This window comes from Anabrus simplex, chromosome 1 (genome assembly GCF_040414725.1).
Source record: "Anabrus simplex isolate iqAnaSimp1 chromosome 1, ASM4041472v1, whole genome shotgun sequence".
In the NCBI taxonomy this organism is placed as follows: Eukaryota; Metazoa; Arthropoda; class Insecta; order Orthoptera; family Tettigoniidae; genus Anabrus; species Anabrus simplex.
This window is the reverse complement of record NC_090265.1, coordinates 857,637,808-857,664,765: the sequence shown is the minus strand read 5'-3', so window position 1 is coordinate 857,664,765 and position 26,958 is coordinate 857,637,808. Positions and strand designations below refer to the sequence as shown.

The following is a 26,958-nucleotide window of genomic DNA, read 5'->3' as shown; positions in this document are numbered from 1 at the left end:
GATGAAAGAAAAAACGTTCTAAGATGTATTCAAGTGTAGGACGCCCTTGGAAAGACTTCTCGAAACTTACCAAATTTAATTTACCATCATTCATTATTCATCTTCATTAGCTCCTCGACTGAGATTGGCGACAGAAAGTACATCCGGCCATAAAAAAACATGCCACATAATTCCATCTCACCTCATCTCCAATCCTATCAGGATGCGGGACTAAGAGGTATACATATATTATTATTATTATTATTATTATTATTATTATTATTATTATTATTATTATTATTATTATTATTATTATTATTATTATTACGTCCTTAGTGTTAGCAGTTAATTTTCGTTTCTAACAAAACCTGTCTGCTACAATATTTCCTTACTCTTATACTCTTGATCAGGGGCTGCCTGGCCGATGCGGTAAACGCGTGCCCGGAAGGCCGTGGGTTCGAATCCCCGTCAGGAAGTCGTAAAATTTACACATGGGCTGAGGTTTACTCTCCTTCACCAAAAATGATTACCAAGTTAATTCCTGGGGGCAAAGGCGGCTGGGCGTAGTGCTAACCACTCTCCCCCATCAAGTGCCGAGGTTACGGATAGTGGAAGCCTTTACCTTCCACCCCTCCAAGGGCCTTCATGGCCTGCACGGAGGTGACTTTGCTTTGCTTTTTGTTATACTCTTGATTACACAAACATATTTGCCAAACATTTCTGGCGTCAAATGTCAGGAAGTTTTATTGAATTTTATTGAGCGGCATTAAATTGTTCCTTTGTAAGTTCGGAGCTGCATGTTTGGTTTCGAAGCCATTCGATCTCTAATGACTCAAATTAAGGTTTATATAAGATCCACTAGAATGGCATGACGTCACAGCACTTCTGGCAGCAGATGACAAACATAATGATCGGAATGTGTTGCCAATCTGTCGTTCGTGGAATGAATTTAAAGTATTGCTTACATTCATTTGCATGTCTGCCAAGGCTGAACCTGATGGAAATATAGAAGAGTCGCTTACATCAGCTAATCTTAACCTTTTAAAGACTCACGGAATGTAAATAGATTGTCTTCATCTGTTCCAAACAAATGTTCCAAGCAGGTCAATGCTGGCCACTTTCTGCAACATATTTCGTATGAAGTGTTACCTTAGTACAGCGAAACTTAGTGGGGATGGTTCTGCTTCATTTCGGCTCTGAAGTTTTGAAATAAGAACCCTAGTATAAATACCTACTCAACGGATAATAACCAGGCGATTTGGCCGTGTGGTTAGGGGCGCGCAGCTGTGAGCTTGCATCCGGGAGATAGTGGGTTCGAACCCCGCTGTCTGCAGCCCTGAAGATGATTTTCCGTGGTTTCCCATTTTCACACCAAGCAAATGCTGGGGCTGTACCTTAATTAAGGCTACGGCCGCTTCTTTTCCATTCCTAGGCCTTTCCTATCCCACCGTCGCCACAAGACCTATCTGTGACATACGACGTACAGCAAATAGTAAAAAAAGGTAAAAAAGAACCGGATAATACACGCCTACCGTTCAGCGAAAGAAACCTTTCGAGGTGCTTTGTGCCAGTTTTCCACTCAGTTTTAAGCTGAGACCTGTACTAACGTGTCACGAAGTCGTAAAGTGTCTCCTTCTAACCTTCAACTCACTCATCTGATGTTAAGTGTAAACATATTTTATTTTGTAAACCATTCTATTCTACATATAGTAGATGCCAACAGTTAGTGCGATTAGCTGCCACCCTTGGAGGCCCGGGTTCGATTTCCGGCTCTGCCACGAAATTTCAAACATGGTACGCGGACAGGAATGGGGTCCACTCAGCCTCGGAAGGTCAGTTGAGTAGACGGGAGTTTGATTCACTCCTCAGCCATCCTCAGAGTGGTTTTCCGTGGTTTCCCACTGCTCCTCCAGGCAAATACCGGGTTGGTACCTAACTGATGGTCAAGGCCGCTTCTTTTCCTCTTACTTGTCTATCCCTTACAATATTCCCATCCCCCCTCAAGACCGCTGTTCATCATAGCAGGTAAGGCCACCTGGGCGAGATACTGGTTCTTTTCTCCATTTGTATTCCAGATCCAAACTCTCATGCTTCGCCTTGAGGCGAAAGAGATGTATCCCTCGCTGTGTCCGATGTAAAAACCAATCAAACGTATTAAGAAAGATATACCCATTGTTATATCGAAGACAAACATCCAGGAAATAATTCCAGGCACGTGACAGCCGAATGATATAGTCACTGGCTTCTCATAAAGGTGGTTTCAGTTCCAATCCCAGCCGTACGTGTGTGATTTTAGATATTAAAAGTCTCGTCCTCATAGTTCGTATTACATGAAAATTGGAGGTGGCGTGGCTATGATCGCTTTATCAACAATCACGTAAAATTACAAACTTGCTTGCATCTTTTAGAAAGAGTTCCCATGAAAAGTGCTTTCGTGAAGGTTTATGTGTACACTGCACTTCTAAAACATACCAATTTACCTTGAAAATTGCGCTTTCAATCAGCACTTTGTTTCAATTTATTTCTCCTAGATTTTGTTTGATAGAAGAATCACGCAAGTTATTCGTCGATCTGAACATTGATTCACTCTGGATAGCTGTTTCACATCTCTGAGAGATAGCACATTCTACTGATAGTTGAATGTTACAATAGTTACCATATTAATTTTATTTTAGTGGCTAAAGGAATATTTTATAGCTATTGTTACTTTTTTTAATTTGCGATCACGTTACAATTTCATTTTTTCTTTGTCTGAAGTATCCTCTGCCTCCACTGCTCCTTTATATGGGCGCTATGCTATTACTTCTGTTCTTCCGTCCAGGCTCCTCCAGTCTTTGCAATTCTTTCGATTTGAAACCCTTCCAAATTTTTAATCATGGTCCGAAATTCTTTCCTGTCCAACATTTGAACTTCCTGAATGTTGGACTTCTCTTGATATTCACGAACTTCCTTAATCCATGCCGTCGTTGCCTTTTTATTCCACAGGTCGTCGAATCATTTTTGGTTAGTCTGGATTTGTCCACTCTGTACAAATGTCCGAGAAATGATAACCTCCTCTTTTTCATTTTCTCCACATTTTTGTAGTCTTCATTGTTGTTCCGAAGTTTCCAGACGGTTTTAGTCTGGATTGAGCCCAAGATTTTCCGTAGTATTCTTTCTAGGATCTCCGTCTTCTCCAACTTGTAATTCATCGAGAGTTTATTTATTTATTTATTTATTTATTTATTTATTTATTTATTTATTTATTTATTTATTTATTTATTTATTTACAAAGGTCATCTTTCTCATCAACTCTACGTGTTCTTTGATATAATTATAGTGAAAAGTATGTTTTCATTTTTTTTTTTACAAATTGGTTTAGGAAAGGGCCAGGAGTGGGAAGGAAGCTACCGTGGCTTGGTGAAAATAGTAAACCAGGGAAAACCGTCCTCAGGGCTGCCTACAGTGGGGTTCGAACCCACTATCTCCCGAATGCAAGCTCACAGATTTATTTATTTATTTATTTATTTATTTATTTATTTATTTATTTATTTATTTATTTATTTATTTATTTATTTATTTATTTATTTATTTATTTATTTATTTATTTTGAATGCCCATTGTTATCTGAGACCGATAATGATGACAGAGCTCGAAGCAAACGCCAGGAGCAGCAGTTCCGTCCAGGATATATGATGTTTGAGATAAGGACACTTACTTCATCTTTGAATTCTGTACACCATGACAGATGATATAAGACGTTATACGCAAAGTGCTAAATGTAATTTATGTCTGCTGTCTGTCGGATTACCTATCATCTCACTGGGACACTATCCAAAATCAAAAGTTGTCCTAACAACCTTGTGTAAACGCCATAGCCATAGTCTAACAGGCCAGGCGCTAGCGTTGCGACATCCCGCAGAGGCAGATCATCTCTGATGATCACCAGGTTGTCTAACCAATAAGGAGTCGGCCTTATCGCCTCTGTCACAGCACTCCAGACGATCTCCAGGCTGCCTAACAAATTAGGCGTCAGTTCTTTGAGCCTCTCTCAGATTTCCTCCGACGACTATCAGGTTGTCTTAATAATTCGGTGCCAGCATCTAAATATCTCTCTCAGAGCTTCCCTTCTTGGTGGTCACAGTGCTGTCCATTTTTAATACATTGTAGGTTCGTAGGGCTGAGAGCATCGGTCTGTTCTTCTTTACTCAATAAGTTATTGTATGCTTCAATAACCTGCAGCATGTAACATAGTTTTAATATTTTTTTCTCAAACACATTTTATTTTGTAAACTGTTCTACTCTACATATCATAGCTATGTCTGCTCTAGAACGTGTAAATATTTATTTTTGGTTGCTACAAAAAGTGTCCCAGATTAACCTAGAGTGCAAATGGAAAATTCGAGGGTAATGCCATCGAGAGGATGAAAACAGCACTCCACAGCACCACGAATTTTAACTTGTCTACTTCACCTCCTGAGTCTTCTTGTACTAGGTGAGTTAAGCCGGGTATCAGACTAAGCTGTCCGGTATACAAGCTGTAATCTTGAACAATTCTCCTACCACACAAAGTTTACGGGTGCGTACTGGGATGTTACCACATAACGAGACCCATGAGCAACTAACACAAACATAGATAGGTATATATACTCACTCTCTCACAGATCACATAATAACATAGATTATGACACGCTTACAAGTTCAAGCAGTGAATACAGAAAGAATGCCTCAGTTCAAAGAACGGATCATTAACATGAATAAGGAAGTTTCTTGGTATCATTTTTTTTATGGCCGCCACCCCTAGACACGTTGGTATATAATGAATTGAAATAAATCATAAAAGGGATACATTTCTGTACAAAACGATTGTGAAATAATTTCCTACCGATCTGTAGGTTATTGGATATGCTATTTCTTTTAGATGTATATGAATATTTCTCGATCTCAAAAGCATTTTTAAGAAAAAATACAATAATATGTTCTATTTTTCATCCTCCTATTACGAAAACCAACTCACTCAATTGTATTTCTCTTTGCGTTTATACAAATAATATGTAGTATATTGCTATAAAAAAATATAAAAATATAATTTAAATTCGCTGTATTGACACAAAGAAAGGAATATTTGAGCTAACCTTTTTCTTAATTTGAATATCCATTTCTCTTTTTTGACAACAGTAGTATATTGATCAAACCGGAATATATTTTCCAAAGATAATAGCATCGCTAATCCTTCCTCAAAGGTTCCGAACTTATTTCAGGTTCATCCAGCGTATTATATTTCTGTTTTAATTATTGGTGCTAACAAGTCTAACAAGCAATAATAATAATAATAATAATAATAATAATAATAATAATAATAATAATAATAATAATAACAATTAATAATAATAATGAGATAACGGATAAGTTAGGAAGTAACTCGATGGATGAAGCAGTACGTGTACACCGGCTTCGGTGACGAGATCGTGTGAGGCGAATGGAGGATGATAGGTTACCTAGGAGAATAATGGACTCTGTTATGGCAGATAAGAGAAGTAGAAGGAGATCAAGACAATGATGGTTAGACTCGGTTTCTAACGATTTAAAGATAAGAGGTAAAGAACTAAACGAGACTACAGAACTAGTTACAAATAGAGGATTGTGGCGGAGGCGGAGGTTGTTTACAGAGACTTGCAGACTGAACGCTTAACGGCATAATAGTCTATAATGAAGATGTATAATAATAATAATAATAATAATAATAATAATAATAATAATAATAATAATAATAATAATAATAATAATAATAATAATAATAATAATAATAATAATAATAATAATAATACCGAGCAAGTGGCTGCGTGGTTTGGACTACGGGAGATAGTGGGTTAGAATCCCACTGACGGTATCCCTGAAGATGGATTCCCATTTTCACATCAGGCTGTACCGCAATTAAGGCCGCGATCGCTTCCTTCCTACTCCTATCCCTTCTCTATCCCACCGTCGCCATAAGACCTATCTGTGTTAGTGCGACGTAAAGGAAACTGTAAAGAAAAAAGCTTTCTTCAGTTTATCCCAAATTTTTCGAAACTTTGAGATGGCTGAAGCCATATTGGCTCACTTTGGGCTTTCGTAGGATACTCTTTCAAGCACCGCGTGATTCTTCAGATGAAAATTCCACTGCTAGTTCGACTGGAATTCGAACCTGGGCCGTCCGCGTGTAAAGCCAGCAGTTAATTTACTGTACTACTCATGCTCCCAGTAATAATAGTAATTACTATTAATAATAATAATAATAATAATAATAATAATAATAATAATAATAATAATAATAATAATAATAATATTTTCAGTTATTGTTGTTGTCAAAGGGCACCAGAGTGTTAGGATTTGGTTTGCCCTCGAAACAAGCTCTTTAACGCGCCATTAAATCTACTGGCATGATTCATTTACATTTTAGTATAATGCTAACTAATGCGCAGAGACTTGATCCAGAAACGCTGAGCATAGAACACATGCACTTACCAGCTTCGCTTCGCAACGAATCGGTAGTAAAAAAAAAAAAAAAAAATTCGTGTGGCTATTTGTAGTCGAGTGCAGCCCTTGTAAGGCAGACCCTCCGACTGGGTGGGCGGCATCTGCCATGTGTAGATAACTGCGTGTTGTTGTGGTGGAGGGTAGTGTTATGTGTGGTGTGTGAGTTGCAGGGATGTTGGGAATAGCGCAAACACCCAGCCCCCCCCCCCCGGGCCATTGGAATTAACTAATGAAGGTTAAAATCCCCGACCCGGCCGGGAATCGAACCCGGGACCCTCTGAACCGAAGACCAGTACGCTGACCATTCAGCCAACGTGTCGGAAGAATTTGTAGTGATAACTAAATATGATGTTTATTCTGGAACTTCTTCAGTTTTCTTACAGCAACATCTAATGTGAGATTATTTAGTGTCACGAAGGAACTTAGGAGAACAAGAACATGCTCCATTATGTGAACATTCTATCTGAGACTGAATTGTTCTTTTCCGGTGAATTAATAAAGCACCGTGTAAAAATCTTGACCAAGTTCCTAATGCCCAGACCCTTATAAGGTCTTGTCGTAAAAACTTTCTCTTACTGAACTGGCCTCACGATGTGTTTGTCATTCTCACGGCTAAAGAAGTCCTCGGAGCATTAACCAATTCTCTTTTTTCTCATAAGAGCTACATTGGTATAAAGCAGACTGTTTACACAAAGTTGGGCAAATTGTTATTGTTGAGGTGCTGCTGTCCTCTCGGGATACTACTGGCCACTAGGAAGTTTCTTTCAGTTTAATATTCCCCATTAGATGTCGTACACCTATGAACATACCTAAGGAAGTAACTGGGCAGATACGTTTTTTAAATAATATTCTTACGTCCAACTAACTACTTTTGACGATTTTTGGAGACGCCGAGGGTCCGAAACTTTGTCCCGCAGGAGTTCTTCTACGTGCCAGTACATCTACCGATACGAGGCTGACATATTTGAGCATCTTCAAATACCACTGGATTGAGCCAGGATGGAACCTGCCAAGTTGGGGTCAGAAGGCCAGCGTCTCATCCGTCTGAGCCACTTAGCTCGGCAAGGCAGATAGGTGCTTTGCCATCTATTTAATGTACAGGATGACCCAAAAGTAGGGTAACACTTGACGAAGCAATACATAATGGAATTTTGGAGGTAGAGAGGTAATAATTGACACACATGATTGGCTTGGCATGGGGTTTTATTGACACCGAAATAAAGTACACAAAACGACCAACAGATGACTCTGGACAGCAATACGTCAGGTACAAATGGCCGCACATGCTTGACATGACATGACATGGGGTTATATTGACACAAACAAAGAGTGCACAAACTGGCCAACAGGTGGCGGTGGACAGCAACACGTCAGTGATGCCGTATGAGACCTGTGTACGGTATAAAAAGAGCTGTCGTGAGAAAGGGCGTCAGATGCGCCTTCAATGAAGCTTCAGTGAAGCTTTGTTTACTTTATTTTGGTGTCAGTAAAACCCATGTCATGCCAATCACGTGTGTCAATGATTACCTCTCTACCTCCAATATTCCGTGAAGTATTGCCTCGTCAAATGTTAACGGACTTTCGGGTCACCCTGTACTTTACAGATATGGAGCAATGACTGAATGGTTTATGGTTCAGAGGGTCCCGGATTCTATTTCTTATCGGACTGAACATTTTGCCGCATCTAGTTAATCCGTCTGACTTGGGGACTGGGTTTTTGTCTTAAATACTGTATATAATAAGTTCATTACATCCTATCAAATTAAAAATGAGATGCTATAGAAAATAACATTGGATTTGTCAGCAATAATAGTTTAAACAAAATAAGTAATATTCTAGTACACTGGGGGAATTTTGATCAATTTCCATCCTTTTAACGAAGGGTTGTGACTTTTTCGATTTCAGCATGGTCGAACAAGTCCAAAAGCCAGTCTGTTTAAGAAAGAGTGTTTGGGATTGCCTACTCATGAAAAAAGGCTGACTTTAATTACCCGGAAGCTCGTGGGTTCTATTCGGCAACGAAAAGAACAGTGGAGGATAAAGAATGCTTATAATGAATAACTAATAAATAATTATAACGGAAAAATCATGACTTATAACATTGAAATAATTAGCTCCGCCTCTGTGGTGTAGTGGTTAGTGTGATTAGCTGTCACCTCCGGAGGTTCGGGTTCGATTCCCGGCTCTGCTATGAAAGGTTTGAAAAAGTGGCACGAGGGCTGGAACGGGGTCCACTCAGCCTCAGCAGGTCAAATGAGTAGAGGTGAGTTCGATTCCCACCTCAGCCATCTTGGAAGTGGTTTTCCGTGGTTTCCCACTTTTCCTTCAGGCAAATGGCGGGATGGTACCTAACTTACGGCTATGGCCGCTTTCTTCCCACTTCCTTGTCTATCCCTTCCAATCTTCCCATCCCCCACAATGCCCCTGTTCAGCATAACAGGTGAGGCCGCCTGGGCGAGGTACTGGTCCTTCTCCCCAATTTTATCCCCCGACCCTAATGTCTCACGCTCCAGGACACTGTCCTTGCGGCGGTAAAGGTGGGATCCCTCGCTGAGTCCGAGAGAAAAACCAACCCTAGCGAATAAAAGAATTTAAAAAAAGAATGTTATTGAGATGGCTAGGTACAAGATTTAGAACGCCTATAAAAACAGCTTATCCAGTTGATTCTGAGATATGCTGGGCTGAGTGGCTCAGACGCTTGAGGCGCTGGCCTTCTGACCCCAACTTGGCAGGTTCGATCCTGGCTCAGTCCGGTGGTATTTGAAGGTGCTCAAATACATCAGCCTCATGTCGGTAGATTTACTGTCACGTAAAAGAACTCCCGCGGGACTAAATTCCGACTCCTCGGCGTCTCTGAAAACCGTAAAAGTAGTTAGTGGGACGTAAAGCAAATAACATTATTATTGATTCTGAGATGAACACAAATTCAAAAAATTTGCCATTTTTATGGCTTAAAACATAGATTTCGAATTCCGAGTCCACCGTGGTAAATGTATACTGCTATGAAGAGCGGAACGAAAATCACTCAACCTCGTGAAGACTAGTGTTGAGAGAAGTCAGCTCAAATCCCAGTATCAGTCGTCCTACAAGTGTTTTTCTTTTGTTACCATATTGAGTTCCCTGTTGGAATGATACCCAGCATGCAAGCCACGAGCATTTTTTTTTCAATCCTGGCTCCAATTAATTAGTGGAAATACACACACACATCGGCACAGACACTTCAGTCGCACAGGTCACAAAATACACTTCCGGCACTCTAAGTTAACAAGTTACAACATACTGTAATCGAGCTCCACTTGCGGTCAGTTGGAAACTAAGTACACGTGCTAGAAAGTGATAGGTTTGGGGAGAGATTCAAACGACGCACCTTTATAAATTCACTCGAGCGGAAAAATACGCAAATAACGGAAGACAAGAAAGAAATGAGTAGCTGTTCCTTTGGGAGGGAGCTGCTGGTATATCTGAAGTGAACACGTGCAAGCGTAAGTTTATCCAGCTGAGTTAATTCACAGCTAACTGTAATGGAACAAGGCTGTGAGCTCAAGGACACGCACCACCTCTGACCTTGGTTAAATAGTCAGTAACACCTTGTCGCATCGTAATAACGAACCAGTTTCCTCAAACAACCTTCAGTACTACTTTTGATTTGAACCACGTTATAGAATGGATGTGTTGGATCCTCAAAAATCACCATCATCGCTTATAGAGAAACTCTAGAATGCTGATGAGGAGTTCTAGTTATGGTAAAAGGTGAGATACAGTAGTTACCATTGTCTTTTTCAATTAGCCTGAAAGAGTTATTACAGCACCGAGCAATTAGCCGCGCGGCGTGAGTCACGTAGCTATCAGCTTGCATTCGGGAGACGGTGGGTTCGACCCCCACTGTCGGCAGCCCTGAACAATTTTTTCCGCGCTTTCCCTTTTTACACCAGGAAAATTTTGGGACTGAACCTTAACCAAGGCCACGGTCGCTTCCTCCCACTCCTAGGCCTTTCCTAAGCTATCGTCGCCATAAGACCTATCTGTGTCGGTGCGACTTAAAGCAGAATGTAAAAAAAGAGTTATTGCAACAGCATTTGTCTCCTCAGAAACACCTTGAACATGCTCCTCCTCAAGCATTGTTTTATTGAAGACCTTAACCCAGCACCTTTGCATACCTCAACAGAGTTCTTATTATCTTGTTCTCTGCTGCTGCTTTCCCCACACTTTGGTGGAATAGTGGGAGTGATTTGTGTCGTACATGTGGACTAGGGCCAAGATTTCCTTCGTGTAAACAGTATGATACGTGCTCTATTATAACCTTTTCTTACTAGAATAACGAAAATAATACCATAAACATTTAAACATTTTTCACGTTTGCAGCAGACTTCTCTCTTTGATTTTCACATTCCCTTTAGCACTGCAACAGCAACAGGAGAAATGGCCCTTTGATTTTCACATTCCCTCTAGCAATGCAACAACATGAGAAATGGCCCTTTGATTTTCACATTCCCTCTAGCACGGCAACAACAACAACAACAACAACATGAAAAAATGGCCCTTTGATTTTCACAAACTCTCTAGGACTGCGACAACAACATGAGAATTGGCCCTTTGATTTTCACATTCTCTCTAGCACTGCGACCACAACATGAAAAATGGCCCTTTGATTTTCACATTATTTTTAGCATTGCGACAACAACATGAGAAATGGCCCTTTGATTTTCACATTATTTTTAGCACTGCGACAACAACATGAAAAATGGCTCTTTGATTTTCACATTATTTTTAGCACTGCGACAACAACATGATAAATGGCCCTTTGATTTTCACATTCTCTCTAGCACTGCGACAACATGAGAAATGACCATTTGATTTTGAGATTTCCTCTAGCACTGCGAAAACAACATAAGAAATGGCCCTTTGATTTTCACATTCTTTTTAGCACTGCGACAATAACATGATAAATGGCCCTTTGATTTTCACATTCTCTCTAGCACTGCGACAACATGAGAAATGACCATTTGATTTTGAGATTTCCTCTAGCACTGCGAAAACAACATAAGAAATGGCCCTTTGATTTTCACATTCTTTTTAGCACTGCGACAATAACATGATAAATGGCCCTTTGATTTTCACATTCTCTCTAGCACTGCGACAACAACATGAGAAATGACCATTTGATTTTGAGATTCCCTCTAGCACTGCGAAAACAACATAAGAAATGGCCCTTTGATTTTCACATTCTCTCTAGGTCTGTAAAAGCAACAAGAGAAAGCCCTTTGGCCTTCAAATTCTCTCCAGGGCAGAGAAAACAACACGAGAAAAGACCCCTTGTTTTTCACAGTCTCTCTAAGACTGTGAAAAAAGAAATGCCCCTTTGATTTTTTATTCTCTCTAGGATTGCGAAAGTAACACGAGAAAAGATCCTTTGCTCTTTACATTACCATTCGGAGTGCGAAAACAATACGAGAAAACCTCTTTGATTTTTACGTTCCCACAAAAAAACAGGAGAAATTACCCTTTCATAGTTTTCTCACTGAAAACACATGAAAGAAACAGGGCTGCCGAACATCACATCAGCATTTTGTCAGCAAATATATATTTGTCCATAGTATTAAGCTGCCTTAATATAGGCCTACTTACTTTCACCGCCACATAACAGAAGCTAAAATTAAAACTCGGGAAATTTAAATTTAATTGAATTTCAGTCATGCTACATGATAATACTACCGAGCTCGATAGCTGCAGTCGCTTAAGTGCGGCTAGTATCCAGTAATCGGAAGATAGTGGGTTCAAGCCCCACTGTCTACAGCCCTGAAGATGGTTTTCCGTGGTTTCCCATTTTCACACCAGGCAAATGCCGGGGCTGTACCTTAATTAAGACCACGGCCGCTTTCTTCCAATTCCTAGGCCTTTCCTATCCCATAGTCGCCATAAGACATATCTGTGTCGGTACGACGTAAAGCAAATAGCATGATAACACTGTCTCTCTCTCTCTCGTGTATTACTTTGTTGCTACAAAATTCAGGTTGGTTATTGAAAGTTGTGTACTGGGATCAATACACTCATTTTTTAATTCCTATGTCTCGTTTCCTCGTTCGATCTAAAAGTGACAGAAGCAACATGGAATCACACACAGAGCTGTGAGAGGTTTAGCTTTGCATGTGATGAAAATCATCTTTTGGTCTGTACTGACTAGTTTTAGTTTTTAAAAATTGGATTTAATCCACTTTGTTCAATACACAGTGTTAACACACTTTAAAATTAATACATAATTATCTAAAATGTAGACATGCTTGGTAGAAAATTATATTTTCTCATTGCGATCTTCTTTTAAGAGACTAATAGTCTTAATATTTTTCGTCGTCGAAGTTTTCATTCCCCGCCCGAAGGACGGAGCGGGCCCCTCAAAGCGTGACGCGCTCTCTCGGGCCGGGAGATGTGTAGTGAGAGTGAGGTGTGATGAAGGAGAAAGATGGGAAAACGATGTTACAAAGTCATGGAGGACTTGGCTAGGGAGATGCGAGATAGAGTGAGTGTGTAGAAGGAGTGAAGTGTTAAACGGGAGTGCCAGGGTGGAAGAATGGGTTGAGGAGTTGGAGGGCTGCAGTGAGGTGACTTAGAGAAGTTGTGAGGAGTCGATAGAGATCTGTATGGGAAAGGAAGAGTTGCGGGAAGTGGTGGGCGTACGTAGGGACGAGGTTGATAGGGAAGATGAGCTGGCCGTGTCCGAGGGCGTGTAGCGACAGAAGGACGTCTGGGGAAAGGTCGAAGAGGGGAGCGAGAGAGTTCCACTGGATGATGACGTCGGTAGATGGGCACTCCACTGGCGATGAGGCGATGGGCTGCTTCTTCCGTCGGTAGATGGAGACGTACTAAGGTGGTCGGTCCAGAAGCATTCAGTATGCGGAACGCCCGCCATACTAGGACTCCTGTTCCATGAAGTTCCTGGAGGACTTCTTGTTCGGTGATGGTGGTAGCAACGCCGCGAAGGACGCAGCTAAACATGGCGGGTTGAGACGGTGGTGGTGGTGACGAAGTTGACGGTGCGACGGTTGCGGTAGTAGATGCAGGCGTTTCGGTGGTTCGCTGGTGATGGAAGTAGCGAGATGGGATACGTAGAAGGCTAGGGCGTTCTGAAGTGAGTTGCATAGAAACAGATGAAGACATTACTGGGGAGGGATGGGAGTAAGTTCAAGTTGTGAGAGGGAGCCACTGAGGGGTGAAGGCGGAGGTCGTGGTAGTCGTTGTAGTGGTTGTGGTTGACATGGCACACATCCAGTGCGGAATTCGACCACATGCCTTTTAAGGTTGGCGGGGAGCTGATTACAGTTGACGAGCAACCCAGCCGAGCAAAAATAGTAGGAAAAGCTGCGATTGGATATGCCTGATAGCGAGGTCGATGCGATATAATATTTTTGTCAAATGTGGACCAAGGTTGATTTGTAGTTGTCAATCTTCTAAGAGTTATAACAGTTACTATTCCGCAAGATGGAACTTATAAGTCATATAAGGCCCAACAAACTTCCACTACTTACTTTTATGTTTGATTTCCTCAAGAACATAAACCAAAGAACATTTTAACGATGTTTACATATCATAATAAGAGATACACAAGAACTCTCTTAAAAGAAGATCGCACTGTGAAAAAATAATTTCTAAAGAGACTTTCTCACATATATTTTAATGTTCCAAAAGTGTGTATGTACTTTTTTATTTACAAAACTGCCTCCCAATGGAGGTAGGCACAAAGGACTCAGTATACCCACGTGACAATAATAATTAACATTAACATTATAATTACAATGTTATAATATAATCACAACTTCAAACAACACCTAGAGGTGTGGATTAAGCTGGTGATTCAGAATTTGACAACTCTTCCTTAGTACTATGGTAACTATCTCATCTCGTACGGAAGTTGGTATGTGATGATTGTCCGAAATACCTAAAAAAGACGAGGTATAGCACCTCGTGCTTCTAGCAGTAGACCTATTTCATCAATGCATTTGAGCTTATACTTATCTTTGAAATAATTAACAGTAGGTTCGTAGATAGTCCGTCTCCGTGGTGTAGTAGTTAGTGTGATTAGCTGCCACCCTCGGAGGCCCGGGTTCGATTCCCGGCTCTGCCACGAATTTTGAAAAGTGGTACGAGGGCTGGAACGGGGTCCACTCAGCATCGGGAGGTCGAATGAGTAGAGATGTGTTCGATTCCCACCTCAGCCATCCTGGAAGTGGTTTTCCGTGGTTTCCCAATTCTCCAGGCAAAATGCCGGGATGGTACCTAACATAAGGCCACGGCCGCTTCCTTCCCTTTTCCTTGTCTACCCCTTCCAATCTTCACATCCCTCCACAAGTCCCCTGTTCAGCATAGCAGGTGTGGCCGCCTGGGTGAGGTACTGGTCCTCCTCCCCAGTTTTAACCCCCGACCCAGAGTCTGAAGCTCCAGGACACTGCCCTTGAAGCGGCAGAGATGGAATCTCTCGCTGAGTCCGAGATAAAAACCAACCCTGGAGGGTAAACAGTGTAAGAAGAAGACGCTTCATAGATAACTTTCTTTTCTTTATTCACCTCCTAAGCGTGTTTAAGACCAACCCCGAATCGGACGGAAAAGTCAATAATTATGCTACGCCTAGAGGTGTTAGAATATGCAATAATATCAACTCTTCTACAGTAGTAGACCCATCTGAGCAAACGCATGGGATTTCTTCGTGCAATTTCCACCCTTTCTATACGAAAGGTTTAGAGATCTTAGACCTCACCATCGGATGGCGTGAATTATGTAGCAATGTTCCTCTATCACATAAACCTAAGACACGTTCAAGTGATTCGTTCTCGGAGCAGTGTCTGCATCGGGTACCGTTTAAGGATCTGCCTTGAATGGTCCGGACAGCCGCCACGTTTGCCGAAACATGTCTACATTTTAGCTAATTGTGTATTAATTTTAAAGTTTGTTAACATTGTGTATTGAACAAGGTGGATTAAATCCTATTTTAACTAGGTTTAGCTTGCCGAGATGGACTGCAAAGAGAGCGCCTCGTTATCAATAAAGAAGTCGTCAGCCATATTGCTGGACTTTCTTGGCTCTCATGTCGGACAGCTTCTCAATTGGTGCCCGTTCCAGTCCTGGTGCCTAATGGTGAGAGACAGCTACGCTTCATCTGCATCATGGAACTGGTCTTAAAATAACAAAACGTCATTACTAGGGTTCTGAAGTTTATGACCTAAATAAGCACAAAATATGCAAGAAAAGTATACGCATGGTAAAATATGGCATAAGCATTTTAGAGATAGGTAGCAAGTATTAGAGTATTACTGACATTAAACGTGTCAAAGCGTATAAGCGATAATACAGCAGACACATTCCATCACTCAAACCGACAGAGCTACAGTAGGTACATTAATACTTCATACACTCATTCAATATCATAGCCCTGAGGCACAGTTCTCATGTTTTCCTTTAAAAATATAAACAAAAATGTATTAGCATGCTTTTTGGTACCTGTCGGCGTACGTTCGTACAGCATCTTTTTTTCGCAATGATGCCTTCTAAACCTGCTAACTATCGTTTACGAGAGTATTTTGAAATCCTGTGTTTGAAAATCGACTCATATAACAAGTACCTTGTTAAAATCGACTCCTCAATTTAAACAAAAATTTCTGAAAATATAACCAAATATATGACCTTATATCACTTAAGTGAGCAAAACATGACCAAAGCAAGAGAAGTGGCCGAAATATACATGTATATGCAACATAAAATTGCTTTAAACGGGGTCAGCAACCGATCATTCACAGTTACTTTTCAAGTTTCGGGTAAAACGACCTGTGGATTGAAATATGAATTTTTCTTAACATCCGCGCTTTAGTTATTATTAACTGGCAGTGGAATAACGTAAAGTGATTCATTTATGTGCTTGAGCTTGGAACTGAGAAGTTCATCGAACTGAAGCTGGATAATGTCCTTAAATTTTTTAATAAAACTCTTCACATTGACGTCAAATTAGGTTGTATTCTTGCTTGATAGGTCAATTATAAAGTAGTGATTAAATTTCCACAGCCGCATAGGGCATGTTGTCCTTCATCATGGTCATGTTGGGAGAAGCAGATGTACTTTGCTCTTGGGAAGTAAATTACTCTTGGTCGTATACTAAACTACTTGCCTCTTATTAATTAGAACATGAACTATAAACATTCATCGGCAGCGATCGTTGTAATGTCTGCACAATAGTTTATTCTCCTTTTTCGGCACCCTCGCGAAGAAAGGACTTCGACTACCTGGAATGAACTATAGTCTACTCAGTTCTGAATTATTTACCGAGAGAATTGGCCGTGCGGTTAACTGTGAGCTTGCATTCGGAAGATAGTGAGTTCGTACCCCACTGTCGGTAGCCGTGAAGATGATTTTCACACCAGGCAAATGCTGGGGCTGTAACTTAATTAAGGCCACGGCCGCTTCCTTCCCACTCCTATCTCTTTATTATCCCATCGTCGCCATAAGACCTATCTGTGTTGGTGCGACGTAAAGTCGCTTGTAAAAAAAAAGTTTTGAATTATGTATCAGGTGGTATTCTGAAGCAATTAATGAAGGAGAGGGAGGTCCTGTACTATGCACTTCGAGGCAAAGAATGTGCCATCTAGGAAGCGAGTTTGAGGAATTACTTCACATCTTCCGCAAACTCAGATAAACATCAATACTATGGGCAAATCTAAGAGTTTCGATTGCCTATCCGTGAACTGTGATTGTTTTTCCAAATTCCTCGTTGGTTTCCTTTATCCTCTGTTCTAAACAGATATTGAAATTAAGGGGCCACACACTGAAACCCTGCCTTATTTCTGATAGTTGCTTCTTTTTTCATAATCTTCGACTTTTATCTCTGCAGTTGATTTTTGTACAGATTGTAAGTAATCTCCCTCGGTATTTCATCTCGATCACCTTCATAATCTCATATGAGAGTGATTTAATATGGTTGAAAAGAAACATACAGTTTACCTTTCTTGGTGAAATGCCTGAAATCAACTGCACCGCCTGGAGGAGACCGTCAGAATCAAGGGTAATTTTTTTTTTTTTTTTTTTTTTTTAGGAATGGTAAGGGAGCGGCCGTGGCCTTAATTAAGGTACAGCCCCAGCATTTGCCTGGTGTGAAAATGGGAAACCACGGATCAAGGGTAAGAGGCACTCTTCCATGTCAGACATCGACCTTATTATAAAATTTGAACGTTCCATTCTGCGAAATAGAAAAAAATAGGAATACAGACACTGCATTTCCACCTACCTGAGGACGCGTTAACATTCATCCCCCTCTCCCCAGGAAAGAAGAAGACAATAACAGCATTAACAACTATAAATGTCCAAATCTATTGAAAGTGTAACCTGACTGTATTCCGGATCCAAACGGTCGCCCTCATTAGAGGACAATTTATTATTTGTTTAATGAATCTGTTCTTCTTCTTCATCTGTTTACCCTCCAGGGTCGGTTTTTCCCTCGTACTCAGCGAGGGATCCCACCTCTACTTCCCCAAGGGCAGTGTCCTGGAGCTTCATACTCTGGGTCGGGGGATACAATTGGGGAGGATGACCAGTACCTCGCCCAGGCGGCCTCACCTGCTGTGCTGAACAGGGGCCTTGTGGGGGATGGGAAGATGGGAAGGGATAGACAAGGAAAAGGGAAGGAAGCGGCCGTGGCTTTAAGTTAGGTACCATGCCGGCATTTTCCAGGAGATGTGGGAAATGTTAACGCGTCCTCAGGTAGGTGGAAATGCAGTGTCTGTATTCCTATTTTTTTTCTATTTCGCAGAATGGAACGTTCAAATTTTATAATAAGGTCGATGTCTGACATGGAAGAGTGCCTCTTACCCTTGATCCGTGGTTTCCCATTTTCACTGACGTGGGTATCGAACCCATCTATACTCAGTTGACCTCCCGAGGTTGAGTAAACCCCGTTCCAGGCCTCGTACCACTTTTCAAATTGCGTGGCAAAGCCGGAAATCGAACCCGGGCCTCCGGGGGTGGCAGCAAATCACACTAACCACTACACCAGAAAGGCGGACTTAATGAATCTCTCTTTATATATCTTCTTCCTGTTCTTTTCCCAATTTTCCTGGATAGTTACTGATGTGGATTGTCTGGTTTTACGGCCGGATGACCTTCCTGACGTCAACCTTGTGTAGAGGGATGTGTTCATTATTGAGTGTTTCTGTGGTGGTTGGTAGCGAGGTATGTTGTGTGTAAAGGAATATATGTATTAAGACGATCACAAATACACGACCACCGAGGTAAAGGAGTTAGCCAAACGCGACCGGGAATTAAACCTGGAGCCTAATGGAACGAAGACCTCTACGCCGATGACAAATTGCTAAAGAGCTTGCCGAACATTTTATATATACTGCATAACACATGATAGAACTGTAACATACGGGTAGCCAGAAAGTAAACTAGAATAACACGGGCGTACACGGCCATTCGAAAATCAATTCATTACTTAAGTCGTGATCATACATGACTAGTAACTGTTAGAATAATTTTAAGACACAGTTCCTTGTACGTAATCAGAGAGCAAAGCTATCTTCGTACAGGACATGGAGACCCATTGAGGATTAGAAGGCACAATCTTGCATTATTCAAAACCTCGGAGTTAAGTGGGACAGAATTGTTAGCTTTGCCCCCAGGAATTATTTTTGTACGGTCCGGTTCCATAGATAAATGGTTAGCGCGCCGGCCTTTGGTTCAAAGGGTCACGGATTCGAGTCCCAGTCATGTCGGGGATTTTAACTTTCATTAGTTAATTCCTATGGCACGGGGGCTGGGTGTTTGTGACGTTTTCAGCATTAGATTTCATCTAAGATAGGGCCCCATTCTCCCAGACACGCAGGTCGCCTATACGGCGTCAAATCGGAAGACCTGCACCAGGCCTCTCCCGAGGCCACAAGCCAGTAATATCATCTTCGTACTGTACTCATTTTTCGTTCAGGTTGGATGAACTCAAGGCCAAGAAATGTTTTTATTCAGGTTTCTTTTTTTTTTTTTTTTTTGCTAGGGGCTTTACGTCGCACCGACACAGATAGGTCTTATGGCGACGATGGGATAGGAAAGGCCTAGGAGTTGGAAGGAAGCGGCCGTGGCCTTAATTAAGGTACAGCTCCAGCATTTGCCTGGTGTGAAAATGGGAAACCACGGAAAACCATTTTCAGGGCTGCCGATAGTGGGATTCGAACCTACTATCTCCCGGATGCAAGCTCACAGCCGCGCGCCTCTACTCGCCCGGTATATTCAGGTTTCAAAAGAAGAATTATCTTCCTGGTTTTCTTTCTTTCTTAATCTGTTTACCCTCCAGGGTCGGTTTTTTCCCTCGGACTCAGCGAGGGATCCCACCTCTACCGCCTCAAGGGCAGTGACCTGGAGCGCGAGACTTTGGGTCGGGGGATACAACTGGGGAGGATGACCAGTACCTCGCCCAGGCGGCCTCACCTGCTATGCTGAACAGGGGTCTTGCGGGGGGATGGGAAGATAGGAATGGATAGACAAGGAAGAGGGAAGGAAGCGACCGTGACCTTAAGTTAGATACCATCCCGGCATTTGCCTGGAGGATAAGTGGGAAACTACGGAAAACCACTTCCAGGATGGCTGAGGTTGGAATCGAACCCCCCTCTACTCATTTGACCTCCCGAGGCTGAGTGGACCCCGTTCCAGCCCTCGTACCACTTTTCAAATTTCGTGGCAGAGCCGGGAATCGAACCCGGGCCTCGGCCTCCGGGGGTGGCAGCTAATCACACTAACCACTATACCACAGAGGCGGACTTCGTGGTTTTGCTAACTCAAAAACTGTCAACATTTGGCGTCCTACAATGACCATGAAGGTCACAAAATTATTGATATATTCCTATTGTCCATGGTCTCCCTCATGGGTTGAGTAGTCTGCATCCGCCGTTGCAGGGCGATGTCTCGGAGCAGGGCCCACTCTTCAGCAGTGACGTAGCCTGTAGATCTACATTCCTCTCCTGCACACGCTCCTTGTATGGCTGCTACCAGCAGTGAAAGCCGAGCCCTGCGTGGGACGTCTCCTTACCTTTACCAGTCGCTCTGCACATTTCCTGGACGACCGGTCCTTGTATCATTCTTCATTCTATATTTCTACTCCGAACTTGCAGAAGGATTTCTCTAGGTTTCAGTCTCCCCTGAACCTTCTCACCGCCTGACAACAAGCACCTCATGTGAAAGTAATCACGTGTTAGAAATTAAATGTCAGAGACCTCAGCCTTGAACTTGGAGGTGAAGTTAAGTGCATTGCTAGAACTCGCACTTTGTCATCGAGGTAGAACATGGCGTCAGTCGTGCGAATATTCAGTACTATATTATTATTATTATTATTATTATTATTATTATTATTATTATTATTTGCTAGTTGCTTCACGTCGCACCGACACAGATAGGTCTTACGGCGACGATGGGACAGGAAAGGGGAAGTGGGTAGGAAACGGCCGTGGCCTTAATTAAGGTACAGCCCCAGCATTTGCCTGGTGTGAAAATGGGAAACCACGGAAAACCATCTTCAGGGCTGCCGACAGTGGAGTTCGAACCTGCTATCTCCCGAATGCTGGATACTGGCCGCACTTAAGCGACTGCAGCTATCGAGCTCGGTGTTTTTATTATTATTTATTATTATTATTATTATTATTATTATTATTATTATTATTATTATTATTATTATTATAGTAGAACCTCATTAATCCGGACCTCATTTCGCTTAATCCGGACAGCCGCTTAATAACAACACATAAATGCAATCTATACTAATACTGTATAATAAAGAGAGAGTGCAAATGTTGTGTGTTTGTTTATATCTGGAGGGTAATCTCAGAAACTACTGGACGGATTCTAAAAATTATTTCACTAATAGAAAGATACATTATCCCTGAGTGCTATAGGCTATATTTTATTTTCAAAACAATTCGAGGGGGAGAGGGCACCGGCGGGAGATATGAATATAATAGGCTAATAATGGTGAAATGTCGAATTTGTCGTACAAGGACGATACAAAGCTCATTTTGCTCGGTTGGCCGGTCAGAGTGCAGAGCTGTCGGACCACGGACCAGCCGTGGCGTCTTGTAGGCCGAGACCCACCTCTGCATCCACCGACCAAATGAATGTCACTCTCGACCTAGGATGTCGCTATGCTGACAGGGTTGGAACAGAACCAGAACAAAGCTGAGAGTCAACCCCAAGTGAGTGGAAGTTCAGTCCATAGAATTGCTGCCACCATTTGCACTGCACAAGTTGTATCTGTTTAGATCATATAATATCTCCTTGGTGTCCACTTATTTCAGCAGATACCTTGAAAACAAGTCCGCCTCTGTGGTGTAATGGTTAGTGTGATTAGCTGCCACCCCTGGAGGACCGGGTTCGATTCCCAGCTCTGCCACGAAATTTGAAAAGTGGTACGAGGGCTGGAACGGGGTCCACTCAGGCTCGGGAGCTCAACTGAGTAGAGGGGGGTTTTATTCCCACTTCAGTCATCCTCGAAGTGGTTTTTCGTGGTTTCCCACTTCTCCTCCAGGGCAAATGCCAGGACGGTACCTAACTTAAGGCCACGGCCGCTTCTTTCCCTCTTTTTTGTCTATCCCTTCCGATTTCCCCACCTCCACGAGGCTCCTGTTCAGCATAGGGGGTGAGGCCGCCTGGGCGAGATACTGGTCCTCCTTCCCTGTTGTATCCCCCGACCCAAAGTCTCACGCTCCAAGACACTGCCCTTGAGGCTGTGGAGGTGGGATATCTCGCTTAGTCGAGGAGAAAACTCACCCTGGAAGGTAAACGGATTAAGAAAGAAAGAAAGACCTTGAAAGCAAATACGACGCATTCCTTCGGCAGGGTGGCGAACTTATTTCAACTTAGAAATACAAGTGTGCAGTTGAATTCGCTTTCACGAGGCTGCGGGTCTGCTGCGTGATCTGAAGGTGAGTTCACTTTCTATCGGGTGAGACGAATATTACGGATGTGACTGAGGAGCCACCTAGTCTGTAGACAGCAGAGAAAGTGGGCGGCAAGTGTTCACTGTCGTCTCCCAGCAACACAAGATTTGTAACTGCAGGGGTTCGGTGGAATCAGGAGCTAGACACAGAAACGAAATTAACTCTCCTCTTGCAGTTTTCGGTAATAAGTTCAATAATAATTATTAAACATCCTTTTTATGGCAAGACTTTTCTTTTACAGTTTGCTTTACGTCGCACCGACACAGATAGGTCTTATGGCGACGATGGGATAGGAAAGGGGTAGGAATGGAAAGGAAGCGACTGTGGTTTTAATTAAAGTAGAGTCCCGGCATTTGCCTGGTGTAAACACAGGAAATCACGGAAAACCATCTTCAGAGCTGCAGAATGGGGTTTGAACCCACTATCTCCCTAATGCAGGCTGATAGGTACGTGACCTAAACCGCGCGGCCAGTTGCCCGGTAGGCCTATATGGCAGGGCTCAGTCACAATCAAAACCAAATCCATTTAAGAAGTATTTTTTAATCTTCACCCATAATTGCCATTTATGTTGTGTTGTTGAGGGTTTGATGTTCAATACATTAGAACTTTCTGAAGGTCCCGTTTCACGTGATTTCTCCAGCAATGTCTTGACTGTCCGAATATCTTTTACCGCATATACCACTTCAGTTTTCGCCTTACAATTAGTGCTATAATATCTGCTTTATTGTATGTTATTCTTATATCCGGATTGTTGCGAGATATCCAGGTGTTGTTTTCTTTGACAGGTCCCAAAAAGTTTCCAAATGATTTCACTTCCAACCGAAATTTGCCATCGACGCCTTTTCTTATTCAGAAGGTTCTTAGTTTTCAGCCATATAGAAAAGAAAACCTACAACGTGTTTTCCAGTCAGTGGCCGGATCAGGGATGGAATGATTGAAGCCCCATCTAACGGCGAGGATAGGAATTGTGCCGGCTGCCGAAGCCTGTCGCACTCCTCTGGGACTATGATTATTGACTGACAGATGAAATGAAATGATATTGGAGAGTTTTACTGGAATGAAAGATGACAGGGAAAACCGGAGTACCCGGCGAAAAACCTGTCCCGCCTCCGCTTTGTCCAGCACAAATCTCACATGTAGTGACCGGGATTTGAACCGCGGAACCCAGCAATGATAGGCCGGCGCGCTGCCACCTGAGCCACGCAGACTTTTCAGCCATATAAAAGAAATACAAATCCTGCATTTTGTATTTCTAGACAGTAATTTTGAGCTAAGTGACTTCCTAACTCCTAACTTAAAAGTAACCCATGTTTGCATTTGTGATTCGGAACTAGTTTCCTTCTTCGGTGTTTATACTCGATATTTTGAAATCCAAAACCGGGTCAAATGAGGCACTTTAAGGATTTTAGTTAATGTTCCAAAATTCTTAGTATAGTGCCTCTTACCCGGAGGCTCCGGGTTCGATATCGGCCAGGTCAGGGATTTTTACCTGGACCTGAGGTTTGGATCGAGGTCCACTCAGCCTACGTGATTAGAATTGAGAAGCTATCTGACGGTGAGATAGCGGCCCCGGTCTAGAAAACCAAGAATAACGGCCGAGAGGATCCGTCTTGCTGACCACACGACACGTTATAATCTGCAGGCCTTCGGGCTGAGCAGCGGTAGCTTGTTAGGCCAAGGCCCTTCAAGGGCCGTAGTGCCATGGGCTTTGGTTTAGTTTGGTTTGGTTTGGTTTGGTTTGGAATGCTGTTATTATATTTACCGAACGAGTGACTGCGCGGTTTGTTTCATGTAGCTGTCAGTGGATTCGAAGCCAACCGTCGGCAATCCTGAAGATACTTTTCCGTAGTTTCTCATTTTCACCCCAGACTGTACTTTAATTAGGTCCACGGTCGCTTCCTTCCCACTCCTAGCCCTTTCCTATCTCATCGTCGCCATAGGACCTCTCTGTGTCGGTGCAGCGAAAAGCAAATCTTAAAAATGTTTGTAAAGGTTTGTTGCTTGGGACCAAATTGCAAGAATAGATGGTCAGAATTCTTTAACGACACACCGTTAGATGAACAAAATGGAGAGTCATCAACCTTAATACGAAAAGAATGAGTGCTAAGATGACCATGGTTTAACGGAATCCTATGGCAGATGTAATATATCGCCTATTTCAATTGTAGTCGAGATCCAGGCCTTAAGCGGTGGATAAAGATGCACGTTATATAACTATAATGTTTTCCTCAATTATGTGTGGTTACCAAGCGAGTTGGTCGTGTGGTTAGGGGCGCGGTATCTGTCTTTTGCCGACGGCGAGGCTGGAAAGGGCTAGGAGTGAGATGGAAGTGGCCGTGGCCTTAAGGTACAGCCCCAGCATTTGTCTGGTGTGAAAATGCAAAACCACGGAACACCATCTTACGGACTGCAGACCTTAATTAAGGCCACGGCCACTTCCATCCCATTCCTAGCCCTCTCCTATCCTATCGTCGCCATAAGACCTTTCTGTGTCGGTATGACGTAAAGATTCTTGCAAAAAAATCTTCATTGTGTTAAATAGACAACATAACCCTTCCTGATTTTATAAGAAATTGAGAAATTGGAACGTATGATTCTCTAACAGATGCTCGCACAGGATGTTTCCTGCTCCTGATGCTGTTGCGGGAGAACGTAAGCTGGCTGCTGGCCGACGAAGGTCGTCAGGTTTTAATATGGATAACATCTCTGGGTGTGGCGACTGCTACCCACACGGCGCGCAGTGCAGACCAGGGCGAGACCACCATTAAAACAAAGACTTTCCTATTATTGCCTCGCATTACTCTGCGCTCTCTCTCTCCAGAATTAACATCATTTCATTAATAACTGGTACAGTCTGCAAGTCTGTGTGAACGGGTTACATGCCTTTCTTCTTACAAGAGAACTTTAATCTAAATCACACCTCCCTTAAGTCGTTGAAGACCGAACTTCTTATCGGATTCTATCTCCTCTTGCCCGCAACACCTCCTTTCTTGAAGTCCTTAAAGATCGATCTTCTCATCATTTTTTGCCTTCTTACCCGCGACAGGGTAGGGGCAACCCTAGTAAGGAACTCTTCATGTTTTTCCTTTGTACAAGGGGCATAGGATACTTTGACCAACATCCTCATGCATATACACTACACAAATAAGGGTACTCATATGGACTGTTGGAGTCACATTGGAAAACTACGTGAAGAATGAATCAAGAATAATAAGAAGAAGAAGCCTGAAAGTAAAACGGCGAAACCATGGAAGCCCTTGGATAATTGGAAGGTAAAGGCTTCCCACTTTCCATAAACTCGGAACTACAATAGAAAGACTAGTTAGCTGTATACCCAGCCACCTCTGCCAACAGGAATTAACCTGGTATTGAATCGAACCCCCACCCCCGCCCCTCTACTCAGTTGAACTCCCGACGCTGAGTGAAGCCCGTTCCAGCCCTGGTACCACTTTTCAAACTTTGTGGCAGAGCCGGGAATCGAACCCGGGCCTCCAGATGTGGCAGTTAATCACACTAACCATTACACCACAGAGGTGGACATCATCCTTCATACGACGTTAAATGTCAGCTCTGCTAACACTATCTGCCTCCATAAGGCGAATAACCGACGCTGGGCAACTATGGACGAATACATGGCAAAACCGTACATAGTAACTTTGCTTCCGCACGTAGAAAGAGCACACTAACACTTTTCAATGATAGTAGATTTCTTGCTTACATACGTAGCCATTCACCGACACATGCGCAGTGTTCTCTTTCTACGAATAACGGCGCTCGTACTAAAATCTCCGTTTCGTCTGGGCAATCGTTATATGCATGGCATACTGTTTAGTAATGTCACAGAATGTAATATTTTTTGTGCGCAGTCTGTGCATTTATTTCTTTATATATATGTAGGCTATAGGAACGTCTTCTTGACCGCCTCTGTGGTATAGTGGTTAGTGTGATTAGCTGCCACTCCCGGAGGCCCGGGTTCGATTCCTGGCTCTGCCACAAAAATTGAAAAGTGGTACGAGGGCTGGAACGGGGTCCACTCAGCCTCGGAAGATTAACTGAGTAGAGGGATGTTCGATTCCCGCCTCAGCCATCCTCGAAGTGATTTTCCGTGGTTTGCAACTACTCCACCAGGCAAATGCCGGGATGGTACCTAACTTAAGGCCACGGCCGCTTCCTTCCCTCTTCTTTGTCTATCCTTTCCAATCTTGAAATCCCCCTACAAGGCCCCTGTTCAGCAAAGCAGATGTGGACGCCTGGGCGAGGTACTGGTCCTCCTCCATAGTTGTATCCCCCGACCCAAAGTCTCGCGCTCCAGGACACTGCCCTTGATGTGGTAGAGGCGGGGTCCCTCTCTGAGTTCGAGGGAAAACCAACCCTGAAGGGTAATTTTTTTTTTGCTAGGGGCTTTACGTCGCACCGACACAGATAGGTCTTATGGCGACGATGGGATAGGAAAGGCCTAGGAGTTGGAAGGAAGCGGCCGTGGCCTTAATTAAGGTACAGCCCCAGCATTTGCCTGGTGTGAAAATGGGAA

The 26,958-nt window shown here is 42.7% G+C and overlaps 1 protein-coding gene across 1 annotated transcript in view; it reads left to right on the top strand.

Annotated features, from left to right (window-relative positions):
- The window catches only part of LOC136857639 (uncharacterized), a 337,721-nt gene that overhangs the window by 164,500 nt on the left and 146,263 nt on the right, over window positions 1-26,958 (top strand). The window lies entirely within an intron of this gene.